Consider the following 13,572-nt stretch of genomic DNA (forward strand, 5'->3'; position numbering starts at 1 on the left):
AACAAAATTTTGCATACAATTTACAAAATGCACATGTACAAATAAACCACAAGAAATGGCCCCCATATTGGTCTTAGGCCAGATAACTGTGCAAGGAAGCAACATTATTGAGCTAGTCTGTAATTAAAATATTTGCTAATGGTCTGAAATGTCATTAAGTTCATATGTAATGTGTGCAATCTGTACGGCGTCAGGTTTCTATTGGAAAATGAATGTAACATAATAAATAACATATATGTATCATCAGCTTTTCTGTTGTTACTTGTCTGTATAGAATATAATTTTCAATATTTAAGGAACTTTACAGATATTGAGATTAATAACAGAGCCGGAACAAGTGCGGACACATATAGGGGAGCCAGGCAGGTGCCAGGACAAGGGCTGACACATATTGGGGAACCTGGCACGTGCCAGGACAAGGGCTGACACATATCAGTGAGCCTGACAGGTGCCGGGACAAGCGTGGACACATATCAGGGAGCCTGGAAATTCTTAAAATCAACTTTCTCCTCCATTCTGTTTTGCAGAAGTAATAACATAGAAATTATTACCAGTTCTACCTTGAGGGAAAATATTCTGTAATAAATTGAAATTGTATATGAAAAAAGTGGGCACATGGGAACAGTGACTCTATGTCAGGGTTATTATGAAGACTGTTATAAGGTGTGAGGAAAAAATACACAATTTCCCATCAGTCAGCATTGCTTTGAGATAACTGTAGACATTGTAGTAACAGTTGTTGTAGGGAGCAAGGTTTGGGTGAGTAATACAATTGTCTCTAACATATATCTCCCACAAAAAGTACTATTATATTGAGCTGCTCAGTAGAGCTCCAGCTAACAGTTGTGGGCAGCCTGCAATAATCCATTTTGGTGTCAAATATACAAAGCAGAGCAATTGATGGGGGCTGGCATGCAAATCCAAGCCATTTCTGGTGAGAAAGTGTAATGTGCAAATAAGCCCTTTCCATTGCCTTGTGTTCAAAGTAGGAGAGATTGTGCTACATAATACATTTAATGAAATACTTCCAACTACTATATATCACAGTCCTTGGGCTCTATTTATTAACATTATTTTGACTAAAATAAAGTGAAAAAGGGTGTTTTCACACCCTTTTCACATTATTTTAGTATCACCTATAGTTATTACAGGGCAATTGGAGTAGAATTCGTAAAATTCTACCCCAACCCCTAAATATCACTTATTTTTAGTAAGCAGATCGCATTTCCCATAATTGTAATGGGAAATGTGATCCAACCAGAGTTAAAAAAAAATATTATAAAAAACTACCGGGGAAAGCCCTGTGATAATAACGCCACTTGGAGGTGGCGTTATCCAGGGTCTCCCCCAGTTACCGGACTCCTACTCTGCTCTAAAGGCAGAACAGAGCCCGGAGCCGGTCCCAGTGATCAGCTGTGTGGTCTAAACAGACCGTAAGCTGATCACTGCAAAAAAAAAAAAAATAGTAAAAAAAAAATTCACGTACCTGACTCCAGGGACCAGTGGTCGGGGCTCCGGTGATGACTCACCTCCAGTCAGCTGATCTCCCATGCTGCACTGCGGCCCGGTCATCAGGTGATCGGGTCCCAGTGCAGTATGGGATGTCAACTGACCGGAGGACATGGAAGACATCACCGGAGCACCGATGATTGCAGATAAGTGCTATTAAGGGAGGGGGGGTCACAGGGGGCTGGGCTTAGTGTCGGAGGCGGGGCTTAGTGCCGGAGGGGGGGTAGCAGCAGTGGCAGGTCGGCGCATGCGTGGAGCACTAGTCACAGTCAGTATTTTTTGGCGAAAATATCGTGACTAGAGTGCGGAGGGGATTCGCAGGGACAGAGTTTTCTCGCAAGCTCTGTCCCTGCAAGGGATTTGCAGTAAATCCCTGTGATATTGCCTGAATTCGCAAAGCAAATTCAGTCGTTTATATCACACTACAATCTGCATTAGAAATGCGTATTGTAGTAAATAGAGCCCCTTATGCTTTAAACCTCTATTATACACCTCATTCCATTTCCCGTTAAATTAGTGGTTCTCAAACGCGTTCCTCAGTTCATGTTTTTCAGGACACCTAGCAGGAGCACAGGTGTATTCATTGCTGACAGATATATTTTAAAAGGTGGAGCTAATTATTTCACTTGTAAAGGCCCCCATACATCAGCAATCAGAAAACCACAATTGAACAATTTGAAGATTTGTTGCCCGATCTTAGGATTTCCCAATCTAGCAATCTGCACCCATAATTATAGATCTTTTTCAGTGATTTGCAGATCGATTGCAGCAAACATAGATCTGCCAATCTTGAAAGGACCATCATTTTACTAGTAACGGTCTGCAAATCTGCTGATCATCTCCATACACTAGCAGTCTACAGCCCCAATCGATCTGTGAAATCCAACATGTTGGACAATCTGATTGAACAATTCCAATCACTTTTTGGTTGCAATCTGCGATCTGTTTAGCCCATACATTGCAGATTTTTTTATACAATCATCTGCAATTTGCAGAATTGCCACAATCGATTGCTGATGTATGGGGGCCTTTACTCTGGGACTCTGTGAGGATACCTAGAAAACATGCACTGTTTAGGGTCCTGAGGACAAAGTTTGAGAACCTGTGCGTTAAAGCAATGATTTTCCACAGTGCAGACTATAGAACCTGGTTGTTAACTAGAGACCAGCAGCAGTCTCATCCCCTCTCTGCTGATTTCAGCACAACAGGTAACTAGAGTAGAGAAGGGTTGCTCAACTCCAGGGGTTTGCAACCTTTTTTTTTTTTGGCTTGTACCATATAGCAACTATGGGAATAGATCAAGTACCACTTTGTAGAAGGTATGATTATATAAACATGTAAACATTTGTGATGTTCATTCCACATAGCACATTGCCCCTTCACAGACTTCTCGCTGCCCCTCCACAGACCTGTTTCTGCCCCCTTTACAAGCTAAAAGTCTACATTCCTGAAAAACAGCCTCCACCATCCCTGCAGGCACTTACAGCTAATGGAAAGGGAAACTTGACATCAATCACACACTTTGCCAGGCTAGTGGAAATCAGAATTATGTTGTCTCTCCAACTTCATGCCTCTGCAGCTCTCTCCAGCCACAAGCCCCCGTCTCTCTCCAGCCTCAAGCTCGTCTGTCTCTCGCTAGCCTGAAGCCCCCTGTGTCTCTAGCGTCATGATCCCCTGTGTCTCTCCAGCCAGCCTTATCACCCCTAGATTACTCCCACCCCTCTTACTGTCAGTGACGTCCCACCACCAAAAAAATAAACCAATTGAGAACCGCTGCTCTAGTAGTGGTCCCAAAGGACAAAAGCTATATGAACACCAGTCTGCACAGGTAATATTTACATCCCTGGTCCAAAACTGTGTCCATGTTCCAGATTCTCTGAAACTTTGACAAGAAACTGGTTAGGGGCTTCTAAACCCATAATATCTGGGTGAAAAATACACAGGTGGCTGCCTAAACCTCACTTAATATATCTGCAATAAATGTGTTAATGGATACAATACTTTAGAAAATTGTAGTATTGTGCTGTCCTAAGGTGAAGTGTAACCATAATCAAACAACTACCTTATTCTGCTTATACATTGTGCCTGATGTTTTGAAAAACCAACCAGACTCATATGTTATATTTTCTGCCTCAGATGGGGAGAAGGGGAGTATACATGAGTTTACCTGTATTCCGAGTTTAATGTATAGAAGTATAGAAGTTTCAGCCAAACTGTAGACCATTTTATTTTAACTTTTTACCTATTTTACAGAGATCAATACAAATACACAACTGTGCAAACAGGAATGGCAAATGCAAACCATTTTTTACGACAGGGTCAGGATCAGTAAGACCTCATGTTTTTATGTGCTAGATATAGAGTTACAGTAGTCAGGACACTTCATTTATATTGCTGTGAAACTTGTACCTTCAACAATAGGGGTGAGGACAAACCCCTTTGCCTTACATTTTTTTGTACACCGAAAACCTGGTCACCCAGCTGACGTAATGTTTGTTAACTTGTGATTCTTTACGTTTAAGGTACTAAAACTTTGGTCAAAGGTGTATATTTCCACTAATCCTACTAAACTATATGCATTATGATTCTTCATTCTAAAAATATATACCCTGAATGAAAGATTTCAGTCTGAGAAAACCCTCAACATACTGTAAGAGAGTCCTATTTCCACCTGATGCTCACGAACTCAGAATGTTATAGAAGTAAAGCCGCAGATCACCTTCCAGCATATTGTCTCCATTATTTTGTTCAGCTGCTTCTTAACAGAAGTCTTTAAATAACCCGCTTAGAACAGATTAAACTGTAAAAAAGATAGGAATTTGCTCAGAATATAAATTAAGTCTAATTAAGCTTAAACTGAAACTCTTTCTAGAACTCTTGCAGTAGAAATCAATTAGTAGCCAGGACTGTAGCTTAATTGAATTAATCAGTAGTGAGCAGCAATCGATGTAGGGATCAGTCTCACTCATGATTCCCATCTAGTTTAGGTTTATCTGTGGTGTCCAGTGTCCTGGGAATATATTAATTGAACCGGGTCCGGGATAGCAATGGTAAACTATGCCTGTTTCACTTTCATGATATAGGCTGGAAAGGGCTACACATCAAGTTTAAGAATATGTCTTCCTTATATTTGTTATAAGAGCAGTCAAGAACATTCTGAACATAAATGCTGGACAGAAATATCACAAGCACAATTCTACCAGAAGTACTGCAGTCTATTTATTAAAGCTAAATGCAGTCCTTTTTTCTATGAAAAGGATAGCGGTACTCTCCTAAAATGCTGATGCTCCAGTGACAAGGTTAGTGTCTCTCTAGTCTACTAAATAGCAGGATTGGACTAGAGTGGTAATACAAGTTCCAGAAGGGAGTGTTAAAATATATAAGTAATAAATGTAAAGTAGAAGTACTTCCTGTTTTGAGGGAAGCAAAGGTGCCAGTACCATCAAGAAAAAAATCACTGGACCTAACTACGTGGAAATAGGTGTTTATGTATGTTTTAAGTATTCCTGAAATTTAAGAAATGCCTACAGGGAACTCAACCAATGCACTGTTTGTTCTGGAAAATGGCGGGGAACTACAGATACCTGTAGCAGGGAAGAACTCTCACACGGACACATTACTTGCACAAGGGCCAGGAAAGGAGTAAACTCACATAGGATTCCATTGAATTATTATACTACTCCACCTGTAGTCACCTGCGGGAAACGAAACAATATGTCTATACTAACTGGTATATACTAACTGGTAATGTGTTTCATCCACCCTAGTAAACAAAAAACGCAATGACCAAACAACAATTAACTTGCCACTTCAACTGTGCAATAAATTACTGCTAGGTGTAGTGCACTCCCCTATCTGCAAACAATACAACACAGTGCAATCACAAATACATTGCAACACAGCGCACACAAAGACAATGTAGAAACAGTAGACAAATGCACCCAAAAGCCTATTTTTAATGGGGGCCTGACTAACCTTTTTGATCTATCATAGGTAACTATACCGGGCAGCACAGACGGTGCAATGGTTAGCGTTACTGCCTCACAGCACTGAGGTCATGGGTTCAATCCCCACCACGGCCCTAACTGTGCGGAGTTTGTATATTCTCCCTGTGTTTGCATGGGTTTCCTCCGGGTACTCCGGATTCCTCCCACACTCCAAAAAAATACACTGGTAGGTTAATTGGCTCCCAGCAAAAAATTAACCCTAGTTTGTATGTGTGTGTGCATGTGATAGGGAACATAGATTGTAAGCTCCACTGGGGCAGGGACTGATGTGAATGGCCAAATATTCTCTGTAAAGCGCTGCGGAATATGTGTGCGCTATATAAATAACTGGTAATAATAAAATAATAAATAAATAAATAACTATACCAAAGGATTAGAAAGGATTAATGTTCTGTTTATAAACTAGGATTTCCTATATTGTATATATGTGGCAGGAGTTTTGGCAGGAAAATTGCACCATTTGGCATATGTCGACCTTTACCTGAAAGTAATCCACCTCTTTGGTATCAAGGGGTCTAGTCCTTAGTTCCCAGCCCAAAACAGTTTCAGGCAGAAATCTTCCTTCTGTCTTTATAACTGCAGAATAAGCCTAATCCATAGTGCAGAGATGAAATGGTGTTAGTGATATAGAGGGGCCCAACAGTGGGGTGAGGAATAATGCCTACTAAGTCCATTGGTGCATAGTGGTTTTGACTGTTTTTGAAGCAAAGTCTACTTTCCAAGTAAGAGGTACTGGAGGCCTTGGAGCAAAGTAGCGGCTTTAAATGGATTGGGGTTGGCTTTCAGATAAGCTGCCTGGTCTCCAGGAGACTTAGTGGTTGCCTCAAATCAATAAAATAGCACTTGTCTGGTCTCTCCATGATAGGAGACAACAGGGAGCTTAGTGATAGCTCTTTTACCTTCCACTATTTTCATCCTTGCTGACAGATTCGTCTTCTTATGGCAAAGCAGCTACTTCTTTGAACATCTCATGTTCTGTTATGCTTGGGATTTTCTTCCTTCCCAGGTGTTTCTTCTCATGTTAATCACAGCGGCTTTTCCTTCTTCAGCCCGTCATCTTACATTTTTCTTTCCAACATCTTCCTTTTTCTTTCTAGGTGAGCTTCTTCTCCTCTGTGGTGAGGCTTCTTCTTTGGGAGGCCTGCCTTCCTTCCTTCATCCCTCCACTCTGCCAACGGACTGCCTGTGTAGTACTCATAATGACGAATATAAACCATTGCTAGGGAGTGTGGCTTGTGACATGGCTATTGTGGATCATCGCTGCACCAAAAATACAAAAGGCCAACAGAAAGCTCAGATTGGGTAATAATGAATCTTTAATAACAATAATAATGAGATCCCAACAGCCGCCATATCGAATGAAGGTAAGAAGGTAAGCAGGGTATTTTAGGTGTTAGCCTCGGGGGGGGGAGGTGAGGGTCAGTTTTAGGGACCCGTGGGGGAGTTTACAGTTAGCCACCCCCCGGGAGGGGATAGGGTTCAGCTAGGGGAAGGGTGGTTAGGGTTAGGCACCCCCCCAGGATGGTTAGGTTTAGGGTGCGGGGAAGGGGGGTTAGGGTTAGGCCCCACCAGGGGGAGGTTAGGGTTAGGCACCACCGGGGTGGAGGTTAGGGTTAGGCACCACTATGGGAGGGTTAGGGGGGGAAGTAGAGTGTTCGGGCTTCCAGGCATCGTTATTTCATCTGGCGGCTAATCTGCCACTGGCATTACATACCGATTCTGGCAGTTAACTACATCCAGTATGCACATATCGAAAAATTGTGAAAAGCATCATGAGGAGTCCCTACCAGCTTTTACCATTGGGGAAACCGGGTAATATATTAGCTAATGGAGACAAGCACCAAAATAGCTTAGGTTTTAGGTTTTACTGTTTTTGTTTTACTGTAAACAACAGTGTTCGTAAATAGCCCCAATACTTATTATTGCCTTAAACACGCAGAAACAACCATTTATGCACATTGTAAGACTATAAATCATCCTAAATAGGCCCTTTTATATTTTTTCTAGCAAAATTCCCAAAACTTTGATGTATCCTGAATTGCCTCATGTGCTAACAGCTTCCAGATAACTAAAAAATGTGACGGTATTTAGTGGATAACGGACATCGGTCTCAGAGGCCTGTATTTTACATCCTAAGTCGACGTGTACCTGATGCAATGCCTTTGATGTGCAATGGTTTCAAAACCAAAATGTTCCAAACTGCCAGCATCTTTAAGGAAATGCTATTTTTATAGATTGCCTGATTGGCTAATTTCAAACCATTGAAAACACATACCATTTCTACCTTCCCTGCACTATATAAGACTGCTTCCGAATTCTATTGATAGGGGTTTCAGGAGTTAGTGGTTGCAGGGAGAGAAGAGATTAATTGAGTGCTGTAAGTTCCTTATTGATTACGGAGAGATTTGGCTTGTCCCTGTGTTTTGTTTAGTTCATTTTTTGTCTGTTTAAAATGTATTGGCCATTGTCTTTCTTGCTTTAGTTGTTGTCAGTGCTATTCGTGTGTGAGTGCCGTGTGATTAAGTGTTAATAGTTTTCTTTTTCTCTGTGTTTTCTGTCTCTACTGTATGGATGGCTTGTGGGAGCAGAGGGATGACCATGCACATAACAAGCTATGGGAGAAGCTGATGAAGTGATGTAGTAGGTGAATCTATCTAGGAAAAATACAATTACTTCATTCTCACATAATTCTCTCACCTAATTTCCTCTCCCCGGTAGCACAATAAAAGCTTGAGATAAAGAAGTCCAGGTAAAATATTATGCTAGTCCACCTACTATGCCTGCCCAAGCTGCAGCTGCTCCTACTGATAAGGCTACAGCTATACAGGAGTTCCGCATAGTCAACACAACAGCCCACATGTGCTACATCGGGCTACATATGCTTGTTTGACATTCATAATGTCGACAAGCAGGAGATCAGCTCCGCTATGCTGGCGCCACTATACCGACACAGTTAAAATGCAGCTTAAAGCACTTTATCGGTGTTGAGAGTATAACTGTAAACATGCTGGTAAAGCACTTTACAGTTATACTGCTGACACCGTTAAAATGCCTTAAGCTGCATTTTAACTGTGTTGGTATAGTGGTGCCGGCATACTGATGCCGATCTACTGCATGTCAGCATTATTAATGCTGATATGCAGTCTGTACATTGCGCCACCAGACAGTACATGCACAAGGGCCTGAAACATATGCCATGCTCATACAGCACACTTCAAATACAATAATCAGTTCTCTTAGCTGCTTTGACTCCAGCCTAGTCCAAATGGCTACTGCAATAAATACTGTACAGTAATGGGTGCAGTCAGAGAGATCACCTCCAACATCACCTCATTTACTATCCAAATGCAATTTGTACAGTTGTCTCATTTACATGGCTCATCTTCCTCCATAGAGACAAGCCAAACTAGCACACAAGCTAAATTGGTGCCAACCCACAGGAAGGGGAAAAGAGCTCCATAGTGTTTCCCATAAAGAGGGGTCTGCAAAAACAAAACAAAATAGTGCATAAGTTCAAACTCGTATTTTGTAATCATTGTTGCTTTAACACATTGAAAATCATTAAATAAACATTGTTACTAATACTATAGTCAAATGTTTGTTTTGTTGTCCTTTGCTAATGATGTAATTGTGTAATTTATGTATTCTTTTTTTGACACATATTTTTAGCTTAATCTTGTTTATTGTGTACATAGCATATTTATTGTGACCTAGCCAGGGGCGATATAAGAGAAGAGGGGGCCGAAGTGCAGATCACTCTGTGCAGGCCCCCTTCTCTCTGTTCAGCAGACTCTGGTATTGTGCTAGAGTATAGATACACCAAAGGACTTAAGGTACGTACACACTAGGCGATCAGGAAAGACAGTACGATTATGACATCGTTCAGTGCAGGCACTGTCCATCATTCCTGAACATGCCAATCTGTCGTTATCGGCAGATTGTGCTGCATGTTCAGGCGATGGACAATGTCGGAAACGACCAGCAGGAGTGCGCATCGCTGGTCGTTTCTGACATAAAAGTGCACGATTTGTGCACGATTACTGAGTGATTGCATGATTACGATGTCATAATCGTGCAGTACCTCAGTAATATTGCCCAGTGTGTATGCACCTTTAGGGCCTGATTCAGACCCGTTTGCTATCTGCGTACGCTCGCTTGATGCGTATGCAAATTTGTCAAAGTGACGCCACGGGAAGCGAACGCTCGCCAAGGCATAAGCACGCCCACCATGTCATCTCCAGGAAGTGTATTAAAACATTGGTACATCGAGCACCATCGGATGTGAACACAGTGCTTGAGGTAGCTTTACCCTACCGCAAGCATTGTGAGGAAATCAGTGTAAAAAAAATGGCAAGTGATGTGTACTATGACGCTGCCTGCTAATTATGCACGCCTCTAAAATGGCGTTGAAACACTCAGGCATGCCTGTGTTCGCATCTCCAACCCCACGTTATTAGTAGTGTCCTGTCCCTGTAACCACCCATAAACGGCCTCTCCTGTCACTCATTACCCTGGGCTGCCTTTGCTGGGCGAACGAGAGGGATGCGATCGCATTGTGCAGTTCGCACACGCGCAGAACGAAGCATGCGCGTACGTAGAACATTGGGCCCCTTGCGAACGCACAGCGCGAGCGGGCGGCTCTGAATCAGGCCCTTAGTCCAACCACCAGGTGGGCATGTTCATGATCCCAGTTGACATTTCCCAGCAATAACGCCAGTCCTGAAATCAGTTCTATCCTACCAAATTCAGTACAATTAGGAGGTATGGATACTTTTCATAGATTTTCCAGGCAGTAACAGGCCAATGGTATGCGGCTTGACCAATCTCACCTTCCAGACAAATCTCTTATGATTGGCGTGATTTCTAGTGGGTCTTCTTGTGGTTTGTGAAACCGCAGCTTAATATATTCAACAATTTGCTTTATTAACATGACATGGATTTGCAGTGTATCGAGTTTAAAAATCACACCTTGACAGTAATTTTCCTGTGGTTTTCCTTTATTAAATCTGGTGGTTTGTAACAGTCACCAAAAAAACCCCCCACAGAAAACATTGATTGAAATAAATTGTTGCTTGATAAACTCCTTAGTTTTGTATTTTTATATAAGGATGGACAGGTTCATGTGTAAGACACCGACAGGTAGTGTAAAGGTGTGATATGAATTGTTCACGTACTTTAATGAGTTGGATTAGTCCAGGCATGAATAATCGCACCAGAGAGGTAAGGAGTATTAGTCCAGACACGAATAATTGCACCAAAGAGGTAAGGAGTATTAGTCCAGACACGAATAATCACACCAAAGAGGTAAGGAGTATTAGTCCAGACACGAATAATCACACCAGAAAGGTAAGGAGTATTAGTCCAGACACGAATAATCATACCTTTCCTTTATGTAACTTCTTATATTCAGGAAAATTACTCTCTAGATACTTTTGGGTCAAAAAAGTCACATAAACGACTCTCCAGAATATATTAATTCAAACATTAAACATTCACACAGATAAAAGGTATAAAAGGTATAACAGTTTATTTTATGGGAAATCCTCTTCTGCATTTGTCTCATGACAGGGATGATCACAGAGGTTACTGCAATGCACAGTTTTTAAACACATATAAATTATGATATAATACAGGTAAGTAAATCTGTACCATATTTCATCTACATTTCACAACAAGGTATTTTAACAGTAGCTGTACTAACACATTAGTTGTTAAGTGAGTGAGTAACTAATCCCTTGCTGGTTTTGTGGGTTAAGATCCTTTCCCTACTTTCTATCTCTTTCTCTTAGTAGGACCTTAGCTAAGTTTTAGGTTTCCTTCCCTTAACTGCACTATTAATGAGTACCTCCCTCTATCCATCTAGTACAAAAGACCAGGGAATTTAAATGTTCTTTCGCTTTTGTTGAAGGGGCACCATGTAATTACTCTGATTACCTCTAAAACCTCCACCCATCAGACTAAACCTTGGCCCCACTCTTGCTCTTACACATGGTCTAAAGACCTAAGGGCCTGATTCAGAGCCACTCGTAAGCGGCAGTTCGCTCGCTCCGAGCGATGTTTGCCCAACTGCGCATGCGTACGGATCGTTATACGCATGCGCGAACCAGTCAGTGCGGCCGAAATTCATGTGCTGGCAAAATAGTGAATGCCTGATAATTTGAGTGACAGAATGAGGCGTATGTGAGTGGTAACAAGGGAAGGTGCTTGAAAACGGGGAGTGGAAATCAAAACGCAGGCGTGCTTAAAGGTCTAAACGGGCGTTTTATGGGTGTGCATAATTAAAACAGCAGCGTCATTGACCACGTCACTGGGTTATTTTATAGCCAGAACTGCTCGCAAAATTGTGGTAGCAAAAACCAACCACAAGAATAGCGAGCAGTTCATACCCTGTTCGATGTACTCGATTAATCTAATAAATAGTGGACATGACGTAGGATGCGAGCGGCCAGGGGACGTAGTTTCCCAAAAAACGACCGCAAGTTTTGTTCGCTCGTTCAGACCTAGAGGCGTCAACAGACCGCAAACAGCGAACGGTTCATTTGAATAGCCACCCCTATTTTCTGGACGAGCGAGCGCTAATTGCGTCCGGCTCTGAATCAGGCCCTAAGCTCATTATACCATGGAAGATTTACATTGTAGTACAATATATTAGTAATACTCTATGAATATTATAAAAAAATATATATATATATATTATCTCTGTTAGTAAATTATCATGGCCATTCAAATTATAGTGCACTTATAATTATGGAATTAGAACCTGGGTTCACCTCAGTTGATCTCCTTATCGGGAATATTAGCTATAGCTATTAGTCTACTTGTTAGGTTAGTAGGCAATGGTCTACAGTTGGGGGCAAATTAATTGAGCAACTGAGCCAAGAGGAATATAATTGTCTCTGATGCTGCAGCAGAATTAGCTCCTTATGATATCAGCTGGAACCTCTGTCAGTAGTGTAGCATTGTCTCCGGCTGTCATAGGCTGAAGAGATCTATCTGCCTGTCCGGGAAGTATCCATTGTTGCCCCACACTGGGGTCCAAGTCTATCACTTTTGTGAGTCCTCTATGCGCTCTCCTCCTGACCGCCACCCAGCACCTCAGGTACTGGGCACCTCGTCATCCACAATCTTCTGTGAGCTGACCTCACTCCGACTGCGGGTCGCCAGCTCTGCTCAGATAAACTCCCTCTGCAGCACTGGTGCATTCTCCATAACCACTGACCTCAGACTCTGCCCCGACCAACTGCTACATCCTGTGATCATGTGACCTGCTCCTGACCTCCTGTGCACCTGCCGAGCCTGCTGGGAATTATCTTCCTGTGTAAGCACATGCGCTGTAGTGTGATGCACAGTATCAGATGTATTATCTTGTGCCCAGAGCCGTAACTAGACTTTTTGGTGCCCTGTGCCAGAGAGAACATGCCCCCCCCATTTTTTAAGTAGGGACACAAGATAGTGGACCTGAAAAAGGGCCATGGCTTCAATGGGGAAAGGCCAGGGAATAGATAGGGGAGTACATAGGGGGAGGGGCCCTAGATTGCAAACCAGCCCAGAGAGCCCCGCACCCCAATACCAGTCCCAAAACTGACACAGCATATATATAATAGGGCTTACCCACAGTGTGCCTCATTTGATGTGCAGTCTTGAAGTGCAAGGACTCCTTGCTAATTAAAAACACCCAGGAACAGGTGGGAGGGGTGCTAATCAAGGTGGAAGTAGAATCGTCCTTCCAGTGTACATACATACACACAGTACAAAATACATAGGGGGAGGGGCCCTAGATTGCACACCCTAAGCACAATGTGAGGTGCTACCTGCTGAGACTTGTAGCGTTGCAAGCATAAACAGACAAATGCAAGTGCACACTCTAACCATGCTAAACCTAATAATATAACTGCTAAATAGCATCAAAGAGGTTCTTTGCATAATAATGGCCATAATTATGGGCCTGTCCACTGCGTCCAGGTGACCTCTATCAGGCAGGTCCCTAACACTCCTATGGAACAAATATAGGGCACGGGACTCCCCAGGCCAACCCAGCAGAACTGCCCCATGGCAT

Source organism: Taudactylus pleione, unplaced genomic scaffold, assembly GCF_031769625.1.
Source record: "Taudactylus pleione unplaced genomic scaffold, aTauple2 ptg000111l, whole genome shotgun sequence".
NCBI lineage: Eukaryota > Metazoa > Chordata > Amphibia > Anura > Myobatrachidae > Taudactylus > Taudactylus pleione.